This window comes from Lissotriton vulgaris, chromosome 8 (genome assembly GCF_964263255.1).
Source record: "Lissotriton vulgaris chromosome 8, aLisVul1.2, whole genome shotgun sequence".
Classification (NCBI taxonomy): domain Eukaryota; kingdom Metazoa; phylum Chordata; class Amphibia; order Caudata; family Salamandridae; genus Lissotriton; species Lissotriton vulgaris.
Window position 1 is genome coordinate 942,713,068 of NC_141696.1, and position 22,213 is coordinate 942,735,280.

A 22,213-nucleotide genomic window follows, 5' to 3' on the forward strand; every position below is an offset into this window, starting at 1 on the left:
TATGCGGGTAGCGGCGGCGTCGGCTCTACATCGGTGTTTCTCTCTGGAGCTTTCCTGACTAAACCACGCACACCTGCGGCCATCTGAACTGACCGCGAGCAACTCGGCTTCCGGACTACGCAACGTCGGAAAAGAGTTGTGGGAATCGCCGTGGAACGCTTGCTGTGCTTGGCTGAGTTTGGTGCGGACAGCCCAACTCATCAACGGCTCCTGACCGAGAGGCGGCATTGGTGTGCAAACAGTGGTGAGTCCAGGGGAACATAGAAACTTTACGGGGGTACTTGTTGTCTGGCTCCCTACCTGATCCTTGGTGCAGGACGCTTTGTGTGTTTTCCTGTTGAGGCCGCTGGTGCTCTCTGTTCCCCCTCCCGCAACCGCAACAGCCATCGCGGCCGCAGAGTAGAGGTGGGGACTACAAACCCCATGCTGCACAGCGGTGGAAGCCGCCGAAGATACTTCTGCACCCGGTTGCGCATTTAACCGCAGGTCAGCCCCAGCAGAGCTGGCGAACATAGAAAATTTACGTGGGTACTTGCTGTCAGGCTCCCTACCTGATCCTTGGCGCAGGACGCTTTGTGTGTTTTCCCGGTGAGGCCGCTAGTGCTCTCTGTTCCCCCTCCTGCTGCCGCAACAGCCATTGCGGCAGCAGAGTGGAGGTGGGGACTACAAACCCCATGCTGCACAGCGGCGGAAGCCGCTGAATATACTTTCGCGCCCGGAGGCGCATTTAACCGCAGGTCAGCCCACACGACGCGGGATCATGCGCGGGACTAGCCGGGCTACCCTCAGAGACCGCAGGAGACTGGGCTGGGCCCCCCCTTATCGATGAACAATTCATGAAAAAGACTCCTTTTGTAATATTGTAGTGAGCTGGTTCATTCAAAGCATTCAACTTGGTTGTTAAAAGTGTATATATACTGACCTGCTTGAGATAACTTTGTTAGTGTGGTTTAAATAGGCCACCACAGTGATTAGTGACCATAATGATGTCGTCTATCCCTAAGGACAGGTCTTTATTGGCAGGAGGAGCTAACCGAGGTACACTTGACAACTATGTTATCAGGGCCACTACAGGAACGGATAGGGAAATTGCTCTTGCAGAGCAACGGGCTGAGAGACGTCGCTCTATTGAACTCATCAAGAACAAGCGTTCATCTCTGGGCCCGCTACAGCTAGCGATTTCACCACTTCCCATTACTCATTGTGAAAACGAGGGCTGTGAGGCATCCTTTAATGACAGTATCCCGCTACTTTTGCAAGATATAACCCCTCCACTAGTAGTATCTAATGACTCGACCATAAATGATTTAGCTTCTCAATGTAACTTGACACCAGAGGTAGAAGTCCTGCCGAATACTCCACTACCACGAGAAGATCCAGCCCATAAATCAAAGGAAACTCTCAAAACCCCCCGAGCCCAAGGGCCACCACCAAAAAAAAGGAGAAAGAGGGGGAGTGCTCTACAGAAAAACAAGATTACTCATATCAACTCTGGGTACTCCAAAAGCTCTTCACCTAATGTACCTACAACACCTCCAATAGTTATTCCGTCACACCTCCCAACAAAAGACTTTTCTAGCACTGATCTAATGGGTATTATGGTAAAATTAATGATATCACTCATATTGCCTTCAGTAGAGAGGCTATAAAGAATAGCCCATCAATTAGGGAATTTAGAACAGGCTATCGGGAAATTAAAGGGGCATTTAAGGACTTATCAAAGTCAATACCAATGTCCCCAACCCCTGTACTACCCCAATTACAATCTCCCAAAAATGAACAAAAACTACCAATTTGGCTAAACCAAAATCCTCGAATCCATTGCCCACCAAAACAGCAGGGCTAAATATCAAAAATAAAGAAAAGGAGGCACAGGAAGGTGGAAAATTTAATTCCCTAGGAAATGCCCCCAAACCTAATGGCACGAAAACACTGCTATGGTACTTCCTCCGAAGAGGCACAGAGTAGAACTGCCTCCGGAAGCAGTTCCGTTTGTGGTGGTTCTCACAGGAGTGCCAGTTTTAGAGGAGGGTAGTAGAGAAGATCAGCTGAAAAATAAAGTTATATTTTGGCTCAGACAGAATTGCCCATTACCAGCAAACATAAATGGCAAAATTGTTCATGCCAGGCATCTCCCCTGGTTGGGACAAAGAACAAAGGATATAATGGGTGACATTATTATAAAACAGAGCAGTCAGACATATTGTAAATTGGCTCCCTCAAAATGGCAGTAACCCAATCACTGTACGTGATTTGACTTATTTTTACCCCAGAGGTTTAGTGGCTCCGATACCCAATTTTAGGTTCCCGCTTCATTATCAGAGTAATCATACTGGGCCCCTACTTCGACATCAGAACGCTGGTTTTGGGCTCCCTTTTCAAAATCAGGAAGATCGCCCCAGGCCACTCTTTCACCACCAGGTTGATCGCCCCATTCCCGTTTATAACTGCTATGCGGCTTTAGCGGGCCGGGAGGGAGTTGACTGACTACCTTCTGGGGGCACAGCAGATGAAGATGCTGTCGGTTTACAAAAGGTGTCCCCAATGATTATAGAACCAACCTATAATGGTAATGCATATGTCCCCCACCCAAAGCATACATGTTCTCAGGACATAGTGACTGACCCCGTGGCTGCGGATGATGGGCAAACTGAATCTGCACAAGGCATAGGAATGGGAGGTAAAACAGGGGAGGCAGATGATGATGTGGTTAGAATAGTGTCCTGGAATATAGCTGGTTTGGCATCTAAATTTAAAAATAAAGATTGGCGCCAATATATAAGCAGGTTCCACATAATTTGCTTTAAAGAAACATGGGTTGTTGATAATAGCTCCCTACAAATCCAAGGGTATAAATGTTTTTTGTCCCCGCAAAGAAATCCAGATCAGGTAGGGCTATGGGAGGTTTGTCCTTATATGTAGATCTGAACCTCCAGGGCACATGGTCGACCTTAAACTGTAATTCACATGACATTCAAGAGGTACAGTTCAATGGTAAAGGGTTAAAACTGACCATGTTTACCATTTATAATAATGTATCAGGTGGAGGCTATAATGCACTGATAAGTGAATTGGAGTGCAGATTGTGCCAGGACACTTTTGGGGGGACGGGGACCCATGCTCAAAACATTCTGGTCATGGGGGACTTTAACTGTCACCTCTGTCCGGCTCTCTTCCCAATGGATGTGGCCTGGTCGCGCTGTCCAGTGGATAATGGGGCTCATTTTGAGCACGCTTTAACTAAATTCTTGCATAACCAGGACCTGGTCCATACTATTGATATGGTGGATATACTGCAGGATGGCACCCTCCCACCAACTTTTAAGGGCAGAGGATGTTCTTCATATATTGATTAAATATTAGCTTCTAGGGCTTTTAAAAATAGAATCACTAGAGTCGGGATTGTTCGGAACCCGTTTAGTGATCATAATCCCCTAGTACTAGATGTATTTTATCGGGCCTGCCCCAGAGGGAGGAAGTCCGGTGCGATAATCGAGAGGGTCAATGATCTGGGCAGACGCCTTAGGTGGTCCAAAATAGAAGGAGAAAGGTTCTATAGATCCATGATGGAGAGTGGGAAATCAGCTATTGATGCGTGTTTAGATATGACAGTAGAAGGGCCGCAGCTACTCCTAGCATTTGAGCAGATTGCCGGTTTGGTAGATGGTCTGCTAAAAACTAGTGTCCCGGAAAAAAGAATTTGCTGTCATCCACGCTGGTTTGATCGGGATTGTTCTAAGGCCCTGAGGGAGCTTAAAAATAGGATACAAAAGAGGCCAAGGGACACTCTACAAGTTGCCTCATGCATAAAAAAATGTAAGAGTGAGCTGAGTAGGAGGAAATTAGCTCTACAATCAGAAGGATGGGCAGATCTAAGAGAGGCGGGGGAGAAGAGGGACATGTCAGAATTCTGGAGAATTATTAATAGACCCACATTCCAGGATGAAAAAGCCCCTGAAATAGGAACAAACATCATGCCTGAAATGTGGATGACTCATTATAGGGGTCTATATAATCACGAAGTGGGAACATCTGACGAACAGGTAGGGAATGTCGACCAGGGCCAGCCCATAGTTTTCTCAATTAAGGAAATTAAGGTCGGGATTGAGGGTCTGACTAAAAATAAAGCCCCTGGCCCAGACGGTCTCCCGCCAGATTTGTTCCTAAGCTCTTTGGAATTATGGGCCCCTATAATGACTAGAGTTATAAACACAGCAATTTGCTGCAGTTTACCCCGCTCCTGGTTTAAGGCTATTATTGTCCCCATTTTCAAAAAGGGCAACAGGGACGACCCCCAGTGTTACAGATCGATCTCACTGATCGATGTATCTGCCAAAATGTTGGGCAGGGGGATACCAAACTGGTTGACTGAGTGGACAGAGGCAAACAATATTATCTCAGACACTCAGTACGGTTTTAGGATGGGCCGGTCACGAGCGGCCAATGCTTGAATCTCTATATGCTGGCAGCCAAATACACCAAGGCTAGTAATGAATCTATATATATGGGGTTCATGGATTTGGCAGCCGCCTTTGATCATGTAAATAGGGACATGATGACCAGAATGGGGATAGAGGTCTGTCTTATCAACATTTTAAGAGAGCTGCATTGTAGTACTTCAACACAAGTTAGGTACAACATGGAGGGCGGACGCACTGACTCATTCCCCTGTAGAAGTGTGGTACGCCAAGGATGTATCCTGGCGCCTTTTCTATTCTCACTTTACATTAATAACTTGGAGCAGTACCTCCTACAGATGGGATCTGATTGCCAACAAGTAGGGTCGCGTCATGGTCCTGTGTTACTTTACGCAGATGATGCAGTCCTCCTCGCACATACACCAAAGAGTCTACAGATTTTAATTGATGGTTTTGTATCCTTTATGGGCTCATTAGACCTGTTTGTTAATTTGGGTAAATCCTACGTTTTGTCAGCTGGCAATAAACCCTAAATGTACTTTCACGATAGGGAGCCATAAAATAGAGAAAGTTAAATCATTTTTGCATCTTGGCTTACTATTTGACGGGTCATTAAAATGTAATTGCTTGGTGGAGGAACATTGCTGTAAGATGAATGTTACTAACGGCGCAATCGCAGGTTATGGGCGTAGATTGGGTAGATGGTGCCCTGAACAGGTGTTGAACCTGTATAACTCTATGTGTTGTTCTAAAGTCATTTATGGGGCAGAGGTATGGGGCTTTGTGAATATTTGCCTACTGCAACGGGAGGAGAACAAACATTAACGATCCATCCTGAAAGCTCCACAATGTTTAGGTGCTGTAATTGCACACAGGGAGTTAGGGACACCCTACCTTGAATATCGGGTGAAGGACAGGCCAATTCTAGCTTGGCTAAAAATCTGGGTTAATCCAGAGGCGACCTTAAGCAGGGAAATCCTGAATGACTGCCAGGGTAGAGACAAATGGATGCGAATCCCGTGGCTCAGTTATGTTAAGACCGCACTTGAAACTCTGGGCTTCGGGAATCTCTTTGTTGACCCGGCAGTGATTATCCCCCAGCATAAAATGATTGTAAAAAAAGCGTTCTTGGCACACAAAGTCACACAGAGAATAGAGTTAGAAAGGGCTAAAACCACGGTGTGTGCTTATAACCTTGTTAAGATCACAGAGGGAATGGAGCCATATCTATACCTGATGCACAATGCCCAGGACAGGTTTTTAATGTGCCGTTTTAGGCTTAATTTATTACCGTATTTATTGACATCACCGCTAGGGTTTTCAACTACAATTGAGCAGAAGGGAACCTGCGGCTGCGACAATAGGTCTCCGCAGGATTCCCTTCATGTTGTATTGTTATGTTCATTTTATTCAATGCCTAGGCATAGATTCTTGGTTGATATTTTAAAACAAGCTAATACGAAATGTGCTCAAGAGGCCTTGTTCTATCTACAACAAGCGACTGACCCTCTTACACTGTGTTGTATTATTAATTTAATCAAAGTGGCGGTTTGATTAAGGGCAACCAGGGGGGTGAGGATTGTAAGATTTTAGTGATAGGTTTTAATGTTTACAAATGTCATTTTTATATTTAGTGACTTTGATTGTATTCAGACTGGGATGCATATGCTAATTTAATTGTCTTTTTTTAAAAATACTGTATGTTTGTGCTTTTATGGTAATTTTTAATCATCGAATAAAGAATCCTGAATTGAAGTGAATTGAATGTGACAGTGAAGCGGAGCCACATGTTTTCGTTTTTTGACCTGCTTATTACAAACGAGGAAGCACTGGCTTATCACATTGTGCAAAAACCTTGGCTTCCGGCAGTGAGCGCATGCGCTCAGAGTACTAAGAACTGATACCGCCGGTCCAATTGTTTTTGCTGTCTCACAGTTTCTGGCAGCTATGTGGCGCATCCGTAGAGTTTTAACTATTCAGGGTTAACTCTGGCATATGAGTCAAATGATCAATCCTGTTTTGCTTTTAACAATTTAACAATTCTTGCTTTGTTTTTAATTGCACCTTATTTATTGTGTTAAATTTAATGTAATATGTGATAATTAATTGTTATGTATAAACTGTGATAATCATCTAATCGTTATATGTTTTAACATGTGCTTTTATGGTACTTCTACCGAAATAAAGATTTTATGATGATGATTTCCTTATTTTCTCCAACAGTTATTATGTATCTGTTTGGCAGAATGGTTGCTGAGAAAGAGCAGCCCGTCAGTTCCCCTGTTTACACCCATGTATTTTGGTCTACAAAGAAAAAAGTTAGATGTGCTCTCTTTGTGATTTTGTCGCTATTGATCCTAGGTGGGGTGTCATGGGTTTTGGAATGTGATCAGGATACACCATCATGCACCAAGGGTAAGGTTATTCTTGCAAAGTCATCCTGTGCCCTGGGCACCCACCAACATTTTGCTGACTGATACTGGTGATAACTGAATCTGACTGAACCAGGGCTCTGCCTAACCAGGCCCAGGGCCAGTGCTATGCTGAAAGAGACACATTAGAATACAGTTAAAACACCTACATACACTAGGGTACACAAAAGTATGGTGGGGTGCTCCAGTGATTGACATGACCTACCCTATGGGCCCCTAGTATCAATTGGGCAGGGGGAGGGGGATGGAAACTACCTAGAAGTCCCTAGTACCCTAGGGCATGGTAGTTTAGAGGCCAGCAGCTATTTTTGCACTTGTATGTGTGCACTGCTGATGCCTTAGGTCAGTTTAAAAGCAGCCCTGGGTGCCAGGACTGCTTTCAAAAGTAAAGTGTGCCCAAACCCGACTTTGGGGTTTGAGGCACTTAAGAATGAAAAACATATAATGTTTTGGCATATTAGGAACCCCCAGGGTATCTCCTAGGTGTCCCAGGGGTGTGGGGGCAGATATTTATAGGTACACCTTTATAAAATGAGTTGTATATGCTCTGGGTTAAGTGAAATTTCACATTTCACTCCCCACATTGAGGCAAAGTGCTGCTCAAATTCGACTTGAATGCTAGGAGCACTGTGGAGGGAGGATCTGTAATATTTCTACAGATTCAGAACCCCTAAAGTCTCTCCTAGTTGCACATGAGGTGGGGTCCTGTAGAGATCAGTGAAGTACTTATAAAAAAACGTTTTTATAAGCTCTAGTGCGGGAAAAATGGCCCAAGTCATTGCAAATCCCAGGCCACATTTGTTAACATTACAAGAGGTTAGTAACTAATACCTTTTGATTGGAACAAGCTAGAAATACCATTTAAAGACTTCCCAGAATGGTATTAATAAATTCAACAATATCATATTGTTGAATTTCTCCTAAAGTGTACATACAATAAGTTATAAGTCTTTCTTGTTTGTTTAGCCCAAATTCAGCCTTGCAAGGGTCTGACCTGATTGGTCAGAGTTAAGTGGATTAGCCAGGCTGCCTTGAAGAGGTGATAAAGAGCCCCTGGGGTTAACAAGGTCTGCTGGGGGAGGGCAGGGTACTGCTACACAGGGATGCCAGAGCAGGGGAAGGAGTCGTAAACCATGGTCTTCAAAGGCAGAGGGATGACCACAGTGTCATTTTCCACTCCACACTTTTGACCCCAACCAGGCCAAGGATTATGGAAGGTATGTGCAGGTGGTAGGGGGAGAGTCTATGGAAATAAGCTATCCTAGGGGGTGTGTTTAGCCAGCTCTTGACTCTCTGATGGGAAATCAGCCATTATGAATTTGGAAGAATTGGTGCACTCTGGGACAAAATAATGCCACACTCTACAGTATGTGGTCTTATTTTTGGGGAGTTGGCCTGCTCCCATTGGTCAGCAGTGACCTCCTGCTTGACCCAGAGAACTAGGAATAAGTATCTGGGAGGGCCAGAGCCTCTCAGATCTGCTGCTTGAAACTTACTGAAGCAAGAAGTGCCCTGTTGAGAAGCTTTGCTGTGCAAAGATTTCTAAGGCCTGACCTCTGAAGACTGCTCCATCTGAAACTACAGCCCTGTGGATTATCTTGCTGAAAAAAAACTAAAGAGTGGACTCTCTAAAAGCTACTGGTTAACAGAGCTCATCTGGAACATCACCAACTAAAACTGCATCTTGGAGATCCACCACTGGAATTTTTAGGATTTTGTAATAGTGGATTGTGGGAACTGAAGTCCTCAACTTTCAAGGACCATCTTGGAGCTTCCTGACCCTTGGAGTGAGTTTGAGAAACTTTAGAAATTTGGAGAACTTTGGAGCAACTTTGGAAAAAAGCTCCATAGAGGCACCGACCCAACCTGGCCAGCCAGGCCACCTGCCTTGAACCGCGAGCCAGCCAAGCCATCCAGGTTCATCCTGATAAAAGCTCCATTGGTCCAACTTCTAGAGTTTGATGGGTACTAGAAGAAATCTGTGCCTCCAAACCTTCACCGGATCCGGCTACATGAAGAGCATCGAGAGGCCCCGTGAGAAAAAGCTCCAGAAAAGTTTTTATGTCCGGTCATAGAAAAGGTGACTGGGAGCGACTGCGAACGCCAAGCCTCCTGCCTTCCATCGAGTGTCGGACTGGATTTTTGGGTTGCCCCACTAAAGCGCAAAAGAAAAAGTTTCCAAGTTCGCTCCAGAGAAGTTGACCAGAAGTTTGTCAAAAAGGAATCCGGCGAACCCTCACCAAATACAGACTGGCTTGGAGCTTCGAGGGACCTCAGGGAGAAAAGCTCGAGAAAAGTTTCTAAGTGTGAAGGTGGAAACTGAGACCGGGACCTGCCGCGAGCTGTAGCCGCTCAGAGCTCCACCGCAGTCGGCCTGAAACTTTGACTTTGACCCGGTCTATCGTGAGCAGGTATCCCAATATGGTGCTATAATCCTCTAAGTGCTATATTTTGCTAAATCCTTGACAATTCTTATCTCCAGTTCCCGACATTGGATTTTTGTCATTTTGGTGTTATTGTAAAGATGAAAATATTTCCTATTTTTATAAATTGGTAGTGGATTTTGTCTTATGTGTTGTGTCTTATTTGTTTACTGAATTGTTTTTTAATGCTTTACATACCTGTCTTTGAAGTTAAGCCTGCCTGCTTGCAGCCAAACTACCAAGGGTTGAGCATTGGAAGACTTTTCTAAGACCTATGCCGAGTCCTACCATGTGTTAGTGGCCTTATTGCCAGTGGCAGACTTACATTTGCCCCTACAAATAACCCACTTTCCAACAGTTATTCTTCAGCTTCAGCAGAAAAAAGTTACCCAAAGTAATGTATTTTTGGATACACACAAGAGATTCTTTGGAGAAGGTACTGCTTGTTACCCCACTGAATCTATCATAGTCTACTATTTGACGGGTCATTAAAATGTAATTGCTTGGCGGAGGAACATTGCTGTAAGATGAATGTTACTAACGGCGCAATCGCAGGTTATGGGCGTAGATTGGGTAGATGGTGCCCTGAACAGGTGTTGAACCTGTATAACTCTATGTGTTGTTCTAAAGTCATTTATGGGGCAGAGGTATGGGGCTTTGTGAATATTTGCCTACTGCAACGGGAGGAGAACAAACATTAACGATCCATCCTGAAAGCTCCACAATGTTTAGCTGCTGTAATTGCACACAGGGAGTTAGGGATACCCTACCTTGAATATCGGGTGAAGGACAGGCCAATTCTAGCTTGGCTAAAAATCTGGGTTAATCCAGAGGCGACCTTAAGCAGGGAAATCCTGAATGACTGCCAGGGTAGAGACAAATGGATGCGAATCCCGTGGCTCAGTTATGTTAAGACCGCACTTGAAACTCTGGGCTTCGGGAATCTCTTTGTTGACCCGGCAGTGATTATCCCCCAGCATAAAATGATTGTAAAAAAAGCGTTCTTGGCACACAAAGTCACACAGAGAATAGAGTTAGAAAGGGCTAAAACCACGGTGTGTGCTTATAACCTTGTTAAGATCGCAGAGGGAATGGAGCCATATCTATACCTGATGCACAATGCCCAGGACAGGTTTTTAATGTGCCGTTTTAGGCTTAATTTATTACCGTATTTATTGACATCACCGCTAGGGTTTTCAACTACAATTGAGCAGAAGGGAACCTGCGGCTGCGACAATAGGTCTCCGCAGGATTCCCTTCATGTTGTATTGTTATGTTCATTTTATTCAATGCCTAGGCATAGATTCTTGGTTGATATTTTAAAATAAGCTAATACGAAATGTGCTCAAGAGGCCTTGTTCTATCTACAACAAGCGACTGACCCTCTTACACTGTGTTGTATTATTAATTTAATCAAAGTGGCGGTTTGATTAAGGGCAACCAGGGGGGTGAGGATTGTAAGATTTTAGTGATAGGTTTTAATGTTTACAAATGTCATTTTTATATTTAGTGACTTTGATTGTATTCAGACTGGGATGCATATGCTAATTTAATTGTCTTTTTTTTAAAATACTGTATGTTTGTGCTTTTATGGTAATTTTTAATCGTCGAATAAAGAATCCTGAATTGAAGTGAATTGAATGTGACAGTGAAGCGGAGCCACATGTTTTCGTTTTTTGACCTGCTTATTACAAACGAGGAAGCACTGGCTTATCACATTGTGCAAAAACCTTGGCTTCCGGCAGTGAGCGCATGCGCTCAGAGTACTGAGAACTGATACCGCCGGTCCAATTGTTTTTGCTGTCTCACAGTTTCTGGCAGCTATGTGGCGCATCCGTAGAGTTTTAACTATTCAGGGTTAACTCTGGCATATGAGTCAAATGATCAATCCTGTTTTGCTTTTAACAATTTAACAATTCTTGCTTTGTTTTTAATTGCACCTTATTTATTGTGTTAAATTTAATGTAATATGTGATAATTAATTGTTATGTATAAACTGTGATAATCATCTAATCGTTATATGTTTTAACCTGTGCTTTTATGGTACTTCTACCGAAATAAAGATTTTATGATGATGATTTCCTTATTTTCTCCAACAGTTATTATGTATCTGTTTGGCAGAATGGTTGCTGAAAAAGAGCAGCCCGTCAGTTCCCCTGTTTACACCCATGTATTTTGGTCTACAAAAAAAAAAGTTAGATGTGCTCTCTTTGTGATTTTGTCGCTATTGATCCTAGGTGGGGTGTCATGGGTTTTGGAATGTGATCAGGATACACCATCATGCACCAAGGGTAAGGTTATTCTTGCAAAGTCATCCTGTGCCCTGGGCACCCACCAACTTTTTGCTGACTGATACTGGTGATAACTGAATCTGACTGAACCAGGGCTCAACCTATGCTGAAAGAGACACATTAGAATACAGTTAAAACACCTACATACACTAGGGTACACAAAAGTATGGTGGGGTGCTCCAGTGATTGACATGACCTACCCTATGGGCCCCTAGTATCAATTGGGCATAGGGAGGGGGATGGAAACTACCTAGAAGTCCCTAGTACCCTAGGGCATGGTAGTTTAGAGCCCAGCAGCTATTTTTGCACTTGTATGTGTGCACTGCTGATGCCTTAGGTCAGTTTAAAAGCAGCCCTGGGTGCCAGGACTGCTTTCAAAAGTAAAGTGTGCCCAAACCCGACTTTGGGGTTTGAGGCACTTAAGAATGAAAAACATATAATGTTTTGGCATATTAGGAACCCCCAGGGTATCTCCTAGGTGTCCCAGGGGTGTGGGGGCAGATATTTATAGGTACACCTTTATAAAATGATTTGTATATGCTCTGGGTTAAGTGAAATTTCACATTTCACTCCCCACATTGAGGCAAAGTGCTGCTCAAATTCGACTTGGATGCTAGGAGCACTGTGGAGGGAGGATCTGTAATATTTCTACAGATTCAGAACCCCTAAAGTCTCTCCTAGTTGCACATGAGGTGGGGTCCTGTAGAGATCAGTGAAGTACTTATAAAAAAACGTTTTTATAAGCTCTAGTGCTGGAAAAATGGCCCAAGTCATTGCAAATCCCAGGCCACATTTGTTAACATTACAAGAGGTTAGTAACTAATACCTTTTCATTGGAACAAGCTAGAAATACCATTTAAAGACTTCCCAGAATGGTATTAATAAATGCAACAATATCATATTGTTGAATTTCTCCTAAAGTGTACATACAATAAGTTATAAGTCTTTCTTGTTTGTTTAGCCCAAATTCAGCCTTGCAATGGTCTGACCTGATTGGTCAGAGTTAAGTGGATTAGCCAGGCTGCCTTGAAGAGGTGATAAAGAGCCCCTGGGGTTAACAAGGTCTGCTGGGGGAGGGCAGGGTACTGCTACACAGGGATGCCAGAGCAGGGGAAGGAGTCGTAAACCATGGTCTTCAAAGGCAGAGGGATGACCACAGTGTCATTTTCCACTCCACACTTTTGACCCCAACCAGGCCAAGGATTATGGAAGGTATGTGCAGGTGGTAGGGGGAGAGTCTATGGAAATAAGCTATCCTAGGGGGTGTGTTTAGCCAGCTCTTGACTCTCTGATGGGAAATCAGCCATTATGAATTTGGAAGAATTGGTGCACTCTGGGACAAAATAATGCCACACTCTACAGTATGTGGTCTTATTTTTGGGGAGTTGGCCTGCTCCCATTGGTCAGCAGTGACCTCCTGCTTGACCCAGAGAACTAGGAATAAGTATCTGGGAGGGCCATAGCCTCTCAGATCTGCTGCTTGAAACTTACTGAAGCAAGAAGTGCCCTGTTGAGAAGCTTTGCTGTGCAAAGATTTCTAAGGCCTGACCTCTGAAGACTGCTCCATCTGAAACTACAGCCCTGTGGATTATCTTGCTGAAAAAAAACTAAAGAGTGGACTCTCTAAAAGCTACTGGTTAACAGAGCTCATCTGGAACATCACCAACTAAAACTGCATCTTGGAGATCCACCACTGGAATTTTTAGGATTTTGTAATAGTGGATTGTGGGAACTGAAGTCCTCAACTTTCAAGGACCATCTTGGAGCTTCCTGACCCTTGGAGTGAGTTTGAGAAACTTTAGAAATTTGGAGAACTTTGGAGCAACTTTGGAAAAAAGCTCCATAGAGGCACCGACCCAACCTGGCCAGCCAGGCCACCTGCCTTGAACCGCGAGCCAGCCAAGCCATCCAGGTTCATCCTGATAAAAGCTCCATTGGTCCAACTTCTAGAGTTTGATGGGTACTAGAAGAAATCTGTGCCTCCAAACCTTCACCGGATCCGGCTACATGAAGAGCATCGAGAGGCCCCGTGAGAAAAAGCTCCAGAAAAGTTTTTATGTCCGGTCATAGAAAAGGTGACCGGGAGCGACTGCGAACGCCAAGCCTCCTGCCTTCCATCGAGTGTCGGACTGGATTTCTGGGTTGCCCCACTAAAGCGCAAAAGAAAAAGTTTTCAAGTTCGCTCCAGAGAAGTTGACCAGAAGTTTGTCAAAAAGGAATCCGGCGAACCCTCACCAAATACAGACTGGCTTGGAGCTTCGAGGGACCTCAGGGAGAAAAGCTCGAGAAAAGTTTCTAAGTGTGAAGGTGGAAACTGAGACCGGGACCTGCCGCGAGCTGTAGCCGCTCAGAGCTCCACCGCAGTCGGCCTGAAACTTTGACTTTGACCCGGTCTATCGTGAGCAGGTATCCCAATATGGTGCTATAATCCTCTAAGTGCTATATTTTGCTAAATCCTTGACAATTCTTATCTCCAGTTCCCGACATTGGATTTTTGTCATTTTGGTGTTATTGTAAAGATGAAAATATTTCCTATTTTTATAAATTGGTAGTGGATTGTGTCTTATGTGTTGTGTCTTATTTGTTTACTGAATTGTTTTTTAATGCTTTACATACCTGTCTTTGAAGTTAAGCCTGCCTGCTTGCAGGCAAACTACCTAGGGTTGAGCATTGGAAGACTTTTCTAAGACCTATGCCGAGTCCTACCATGTGTTAGTGGCCTTATTGCCAGTGGCAGACTTACATTTGCCCCTACAAATAACCCACTTTCCAACAGTTATTCTTCAGCTTCAGCAGAAAAAAGTTACCCAAAGTAATGTATTTTTGGATACACACAAGAGATTCTTTGGAGAAGGTACTGCTTGTTACCCCACTGAATCTATCATAGTCTATGGACAGCATATACATTGTCAATTGTAAAAAATACTTATACTTGTCCCCCTGACTTCGTAGAAGTGCCAGGAGTATTTGGATTTGGCTATTCAGATCCTTGTCTATATCATAGAAAGCCACGAGGCATGGGTTATCCAGGGTGTGATAACAACACCTGCCGAAGAAGTGTGCCACAACCGCAGCTGTTGGCCTTCGGATCGACGAAGTGTGTCACATCACCAGAAGCATGTCACTGCTGCAGAGGTCACAGTCGCATCACTGCCTAAAATCTCAGTGACACAAGACTTCACCACCAGCTCCCCTGAATTCCCTTGCTGGGAATTCTGCCTGCAGAGAGGTGCCTACTATTGTTTGGGCCCTCTGAGAAGACTACGTGTCGCTTGGAGCTAGAAGCGCGATGCAAGGAGGAGAAGCGTGTCGCCGGCGCAGCAATTGCCGTCGCATTGCCGAAGAAGTGTCCCACAACCGTAGCTGTTGGCCGTCGGATCGACGAAGTGTGTCACATCACCGGAGAAGCATGTCACTGCTGCAGAGGTCACAGTTGCATCACTGTCTAAAATCTCAGTGATACAAGACTTCACCACCAGCTCCCCTGAATTCCCTTGCTGGGAATTCTGCCTGCAGAGAGGTGCCTACTATTGTTTGGGCCCTCTGAGAAGACTACGTGTCGCTTGGAGCTGGAAGCGCGATGCAAGGAGGAGAAGCGTGTCGCCGGCGCAGCAATTGCCGTCACATTGCCGAAGAAGTGTGCCACAACCGCAGCTGTTGGCCGTCGGATCGACGAAGTGTGTCACATCACCGGAGAAGCATGTCACTGCTGCAGAGGTCACAGTCGCATCACTGGAGAAGTGTGTCACAGGGCCTGTTGCGGCTCAGAAGTAACCAAGTTCGCAGCACGGTGGTCGGGCTTGCACGCATCGCATCCACGTTGTCGCATCGCACTGGATCGTCACATCGCATCGAGGCGCCATCTTGTCGCATCGTCAACGGGCCACAGTAAGAAATGACGCATCAACTCCCCTTACAGTAAGGAAGCTAGCCTCAACTCCCCTGCACAGCAGAGAGGAATAAATGCATCAACTCCGCTGAGAGCAAGGAACGGCGCATCAACTTCCCTGCGACCCTTTTGTTTGTTTTGCATGACGCATCTAAGGTACTTTGAGAGAAAAGTGACAAATTTACCATCTCTATTGAACTAAGCTATTTCTACCATTTTAAGGTCTTATTTTTGATTCCAGTATTGTGGATTTTTGTCATTTGGTCTTCTGTTAAGTCTAGTAAAGATTACATATTTTTCTAAACTGGTGTGGTGTCCATTTGTAGTGTTTTCACTGTATTACTGTATGTGTTCACAAATGCTTTACACACTGCCTCTGAGATAAGCCTGTCAACTCATACCAAGCTACCAAGGGGGTGAGCAGGGGTTATTTTTAAATTGTAGCCTCTTATACTGACTAGAAACAAGGGTCCCTATTTGGACAAAGGTACCCACCTCTGCCTACCAGAGACCCCCAGTTCTAAAAACTTCTATATGGAAAAGCAGAATATAACTCTGGTGGGTTACCAGTGAGAAGCTGATTATTACCCTGCATGTTGTCCAATTGTCAATTTTACAGATCTCATATTGTATGTTAATTGTTCAGGGATAGTATTGAGTAAGGGCATGTACTCTTTGGTAAATCCAAAGGAATAGGGCTGGGCGTAGTTCGCGAAGTAGCGCTACACCTTGCTACACGAAGTGCACTGTGCAAGATACTGTTTTCAATGATGACACACAGTGTGGACAAGCATCCAGCACTGTGCAATCATTGAAAACGGCATCTTGCACAGTGCGAGCTTCACTTTTTTGCCCCTCAAGAGGTGCACGGATTTGCTTGGCTTCAAAAAATTTTTGGAGAGCCACTTTACATGGAGCAAAAGTGACGCAAGGCTCTCATAAATAAGCCCCAGTGTATCTTTTCCTTTGACTCTGCTAATATTTAAATAGCTGTGCACTTATCTTTCACACACTTTCACATAGAGCAGTCATTGCAGTAATTGCAGTTAGCACGTATGTGATCTACGCAGAAAGGTGAAGGTCAGGATGAGTGTATAGTCTGTATGATCCTCTGACAAGCACTGTGACAACTCGCACTGCTGTCAGTCTCTTTTCTAGAGCTTCCAATTGTGCTCCTTCATGGACAATGAAGAGTCATATGTTGCCCCAAAAAACCAACAAAAGCACAACATCTGGAAACTGCAAACATTCTTAGTGAACGCAAGATGAAGTAAAACTTGGGAAATAGAGGCTGAGACGATATCACTGACATGGACTGCAATAATGGTTTAGCAGCATTGCTTAATTTGAGCCAGTGGTTTCCAGTGCTCAGCACAGCATTTATTTCAGAGGGCTAGGGCAATAACATTTTTCTCCCATCTGCAGTGAGCCTCATAATTATTGAAAAATAGATGGACCTGTCCTTCTGGTGACTGCTGCTATGTTTTAACAGGCTGGCCCACTGAGTTCCAGGAACGATCAATGTGCATCATCACGTTAGTGAAGTCAGCATAGCTGCATGTCATGAAGACTGACATCATTAATTAACTGTAGTCATTCCTATTGGAACATTGTGGCTGAGCTAAGATGAGGCAGGCTGAGACAGTGCAGGTGCAAGACAAAGTTTTCAGTAAGGCGTGGCACATGAAGATCAAACTGAAAGTGCGCATGTGCCTTATTCTCACTGCCTAGATCTGAAAATGGTTGGCTATAATGTAACTTTGTCAGTGTGCTGGTCAGCCACCACCAATTCCAGTTGGACCAATTTACATTGGAGTGCTGCACTGGCTGTACTACACTCAAATACCAGCACGTGAGCTGCTACGTTACCGCTGTGTGTCTTTGGCAAGGGCAAAAATACGGGGATCAGCTGAGCAAAACGCACCAGCATGGCATGTAATGATAGGTAGTAGTTACTTGTCTGGTTTGCACAAGTTAATTAATCACCCCTACAGGAGCAGGTAAATGGAGGAAACCGTTGGGAGCACTGGGCCCTTGCTGCTTTTTGCAATGTGCATGCATGAGACATGGAAGATTTTCATTATAGCTTTCCTTTAGTATCTGCATGCTCAGAGAAAACAATTTTATTAATGCTGTCTTATTAACCAATGACAGAGATTGTTCATTAAATGTGTCTGATATTTTAGTTAATATTTTATTTATTAATGTAGAAACTTTATCATTTGGTGGGATGTCAATATGTTGTAGACGCATCGTTTTAGTAAAAGTACTTTAGTTTTGGATGCTAGGGGCTGTGTCAGGCTAGAATCGTATGTGTGCATCTGAAACTGAGTCTAAGTCTTCATCTGGGTCAGTAGTTGAATCCAAGTGTGAACCATAGCGTCTAATTCGTTGAATAAATCAAGGTTCCAAAAGAGTTGCCCATGCCCATGTTGGTTTTTGTGGTAGTAGAGGAGGTTAGGATGTCTTCCGAATTGACTTCCCTTTCGGAAACTGCTTCATTAACTTACACTAGGTCAACGAAAAGGAGTACCTGAGAAGCCATGGGCATGTTTATTTGAGTTGTTATCAACATGGAATTCTTTAACTGTGAGGACACTTTCATAGCACTAGAAGATGAAATAATGGTACTTGTCTGTTGGTGAAGAGTAAAGCAGGATATTATTTTTTTTTGCTTTGTCTTACTTTCCTCTGGAGCTGGTTGGGGTATATGTACAGCCTCCCATGCCTCCCATTACTCTCTTACTTAAAGTGGTATCTATTAAGTCCTGCATCAGGGCCATTACTGTGCTCTAGTCTTCATGCTTTATTATGTAGTGTGTGTGAGTGTAGAAGTCCCATGATAAGTGCTTTTTATTGAGATATCATTTTTTGAAATTGAAGATATTAAATGAATGATCCTGGAGATGAGATGATTGATCCCCCTATGTTATACAATTTGCGCACTGTCGCCCAAATTGTTATAAGATATGCCTTAGTCTGAATAGCATCTTTAGCTCAGAATTATTTTTGAAATCACTTTTCTGCTCAGACTCCAGTGCCGCCGCATAAAGTACTATACGTAAGTTGACTCTACTGGCACAAAATCTTTTTAAATAGAGTAAATCAGCTCATCAATACAGGATTTCCAACATAGCACACCTTTTAAACACTTTTAAATGTCGCATCCCATCCCCCATGAATTATGGACAAAGTTTTACCCCCTTAAAGTCAGAAAGGTATGCCAATCTAATCATTATAGCTGAATTGCATTGTGCAAAACAGGAGAATCATTCTGGGATGAATCCCATCTTTCCTGCTAAAGCAAATCATGTGATCTCAGGCAAAGAAAGAGAGCATTGTTGGTGCTGGGTTCTTGCTGCTTATTTTTGTGCTTGTGCTTGCGATAGAGGTTGGCGAGCTGTTTAAATTTCAAGGAGTTTGCAAGGGAGAGGCATGGAAAAGCAGGTTCGAATTACAGGGCACAGCAGCATCCTTTGAATTCTAGCAGACCTGAATGTGCCTGGAAAAAAGTGTATCGTAGTTGGTGTCTGCTTGTTGCGAAGTGCTCCTCTGTCTGCCCACTTCAGGGATCGCACCATGTAAACCTGCAAAAAATAAAATGTGGCTCCTGCTTGCCACCCCTGCACTAATCGTATGTCCCCATGGATTATGGACGATGGGTTAACCTTTCATATAAGAAAGAAATGCATATCTAATTATAATTGGTGAAATGCGGAGTGTGAAAGTGGAGAATCTGGGGTCAAATTTCATGCTTGACCACATGGTGTGATCATAGGAAAATGCTTTATTTCACGGATAAAATCACCTTTTTGTTAATTTTCACTTTGAGAGCACCTTCAAAAAACATGAGTTCAGGGTGTACCTGGAAGAAATAGTATACAATTGGAAACAATAGCATACTAGAAGAAATTAGAATACCTTAAGATGACCGTAAACAAGGTCTCCCAGCATAGCCTATTCATTTATGCTTTTGCTGAAGCAACGCTTTACTAACAGTGAACAATTCGCCATTCTCTCTATTTACAGCGCGTGACCCTGGAATGAACCTTCGTGTTTTCTCTCTGTGTATTTTTAGTGTGTCCTTCCTAAGTTGTTCCACGGATAGTGTTAGCGGAAGAAGTGTGACCATGTGCGGGTCAATCTCATTATCAACTGTATTGTTCCCTTTCCTCATGTGCAGTCTAATTTGTTTCTTTCCAAGCAAGGAGAGAACCTTTAAGCTATGGCATTTCTCTCACATAATCGAATCACACTGGATCAACTCCGGCAGTATGGAAAAATCGAAATGCATAGTGTGTGTTAGTGGAGAGTGTGTGCGCAGTCTTGAAAAATAACAATACCAGGCAGAGTGAGGTGGCTACATCCCTACAATGCAAATTCAGCTATGGAGGGGCACACACTGTGTTGCAACGTTAACAATTTCGAGGAAGCTGTCGCACATTTTCTGTGTCCCAGCTCGTTGATATTAAAGAAGGGTCATTTTGACCCTGAACAGTAATAATCAATGTGAAAATCCTGCACACAAATGATCAAAATGCAACTGCTCTGTATAGCTTGGTGCTTGAATGTCTCTCATTATGACACATGGCTGTAAAATACCAGCTCCTGGAGGGATGCACATGATTATACCCTTTGGATAAGGCTGGGAGAGGAACAAACCATCCCTTCATGGGCCTGCCTGAGGGAGAATTCAGGGCCATATTATCAAGAAAAGGCGATACATTATCGCCACTTTTATCGGCAAGAAACTGCTGCTTAAGCGGCAATAATAAGCTTGATAATATGCCCTTGTGAATTCTCATAGAAGCCTAGGTTAACACCAGAACCTGGGCTTCTATGAGTATTCACCAGGGAATATTATCAAGCCCATTATCGCCGCTTTAGCGGCAGTTTCTTGCCGATAAAAGGGGCGATAATGTATCGCACTTTCTTGACAATATGGCCCTCAGTTCGTATTTCACCACCATCCTGCTTTCAAATGGCCCCTTTCAGAGCAGTTAGGTGTGCTTTCAGTATATTCTGTAGTGATTTCCCTTCTGGGCCCACTTTGGTTCTCCCTTAGTTTTGCATTTTAAGCTGCCTGTTCTCACTTTGCAGTCACATATAACACAATTGTTTTGTGACAGTATTTTGACAATACACTGTACATGTTTTTTTTTTTCAGGGACTCTTTTTTGAATTTCTTCTACACATTTTGTACAAGGTTGCTGGGAATACATACTAATAAAGTGTACCTGTTTTCTACGCTCATTCAACAACAGTTCCTAATGTTTAGACATAACACAGCTGCACAGTTACATCTTCAGCACAATAGTTTTACCATATAAACAGTATTGTGTCCCCTTGGGGGCCAGAGAGGAGAAGTCCATCAGGAACAACTGTCCTGGAATGAAAGCAGTGCCTGACATGCAGCCCTGTGTAAACTAAGTTTGAACTCATGATGCTGATCATCTAACTGCATATACCAGATATGGTGTCTTTGGCCAATCCAGTGGCATAGCAACAGGGGGTGGGGGTGCGTTCTTCCCTGGCTGGCATGTGTTTTGGAGATGGCAGCCACCCCTCCTCTTACCTGCTGCCATCGCGGGAATCAAATCACCAGCACACCAGCTCTTACCTGCGGCCTTCGTAGGAGCCACCAGCACCCTCCGCTCTTACATGCCACAGGTGGCACATGGTATAGCTACGCCACTTGGCCAATCCCAGAGATCACAAATATATCCCGGTGCTCATATGATAAGAATAGACTAAGACAGATATATAATTTGCCATAGTTGGGATGTTTGTCCTCTACAGTTTGTCAGAAATGCTAATTACTTTGCTTAGTTGCATCAGCTTAATAGTCGCAGCACATTTGCTTCATAATAAACTATGATAGTTTAAATAAATATATTGCAAACTTCCTTTGTGTCTTATGATTACTATGGGCATGCATGAGGGAGTAATCTAGTAACAAAAGGAAAGGATCTCTTTCCATAAATCCCTTCAGGACTAGAGGGTCATGTTCGAGGTTGCTGAAACCCCCTGTTACTTTGAAAAGGCTAGGAGTTCAGTTGAGGCCCTTTGAGCTAGCCAGGATGGGCCAACAGACACTGAAGTCATAGATGGGCTCAGTCTCTACATTCTGACCTCTTGTCATCTAAATACACAAATCTGCCTTTGTAGCAAAATCCGGGCAAAATGGTGATACCAACTTTGGTCAGATACTTATTTAACAGGTCTCCTTAATAGTAATTGTGTGTGCACTTAGTACATTATACACCTTTATTAAAGAAGTCAATGGTATTAGGATTAATCTTACACAGTATTTTTAGGAAGTATCTACATTTTTGTGTGGTGACTGTTCGAGCTGGAACCTTAAAAAGAATATCCATTTTAGTGTTTTTGCTCTGTTTCCTTTACTTATGAGTAATGGCGGCGCCACAGCCTATACCTATTGTTGATAATTGCTTACCTACAGTCCATCTACATCATGCTTTACATGGACTTGCAAAGTCAGTGTTGATGTTTTCTTTGTGGTTAAAGGCCATGATGCCTATAGATTGGAAGTTTTTTATTCTTGGATCAATTTTCAAGCTGTGGATGCTAACACACAAACATTTCATACGTGCTCTAACGTTGCTCCCCCAGCTCAATACAGAGCATATCAACAGCTAGAAATACCTCTTTCTATTTGGGAACATCAAAATTAGTTCGGAGGCACCATAGTCCACGTGCTGGCCCATGTCTGCATGGGACACTTTAGCAATGATGGCCC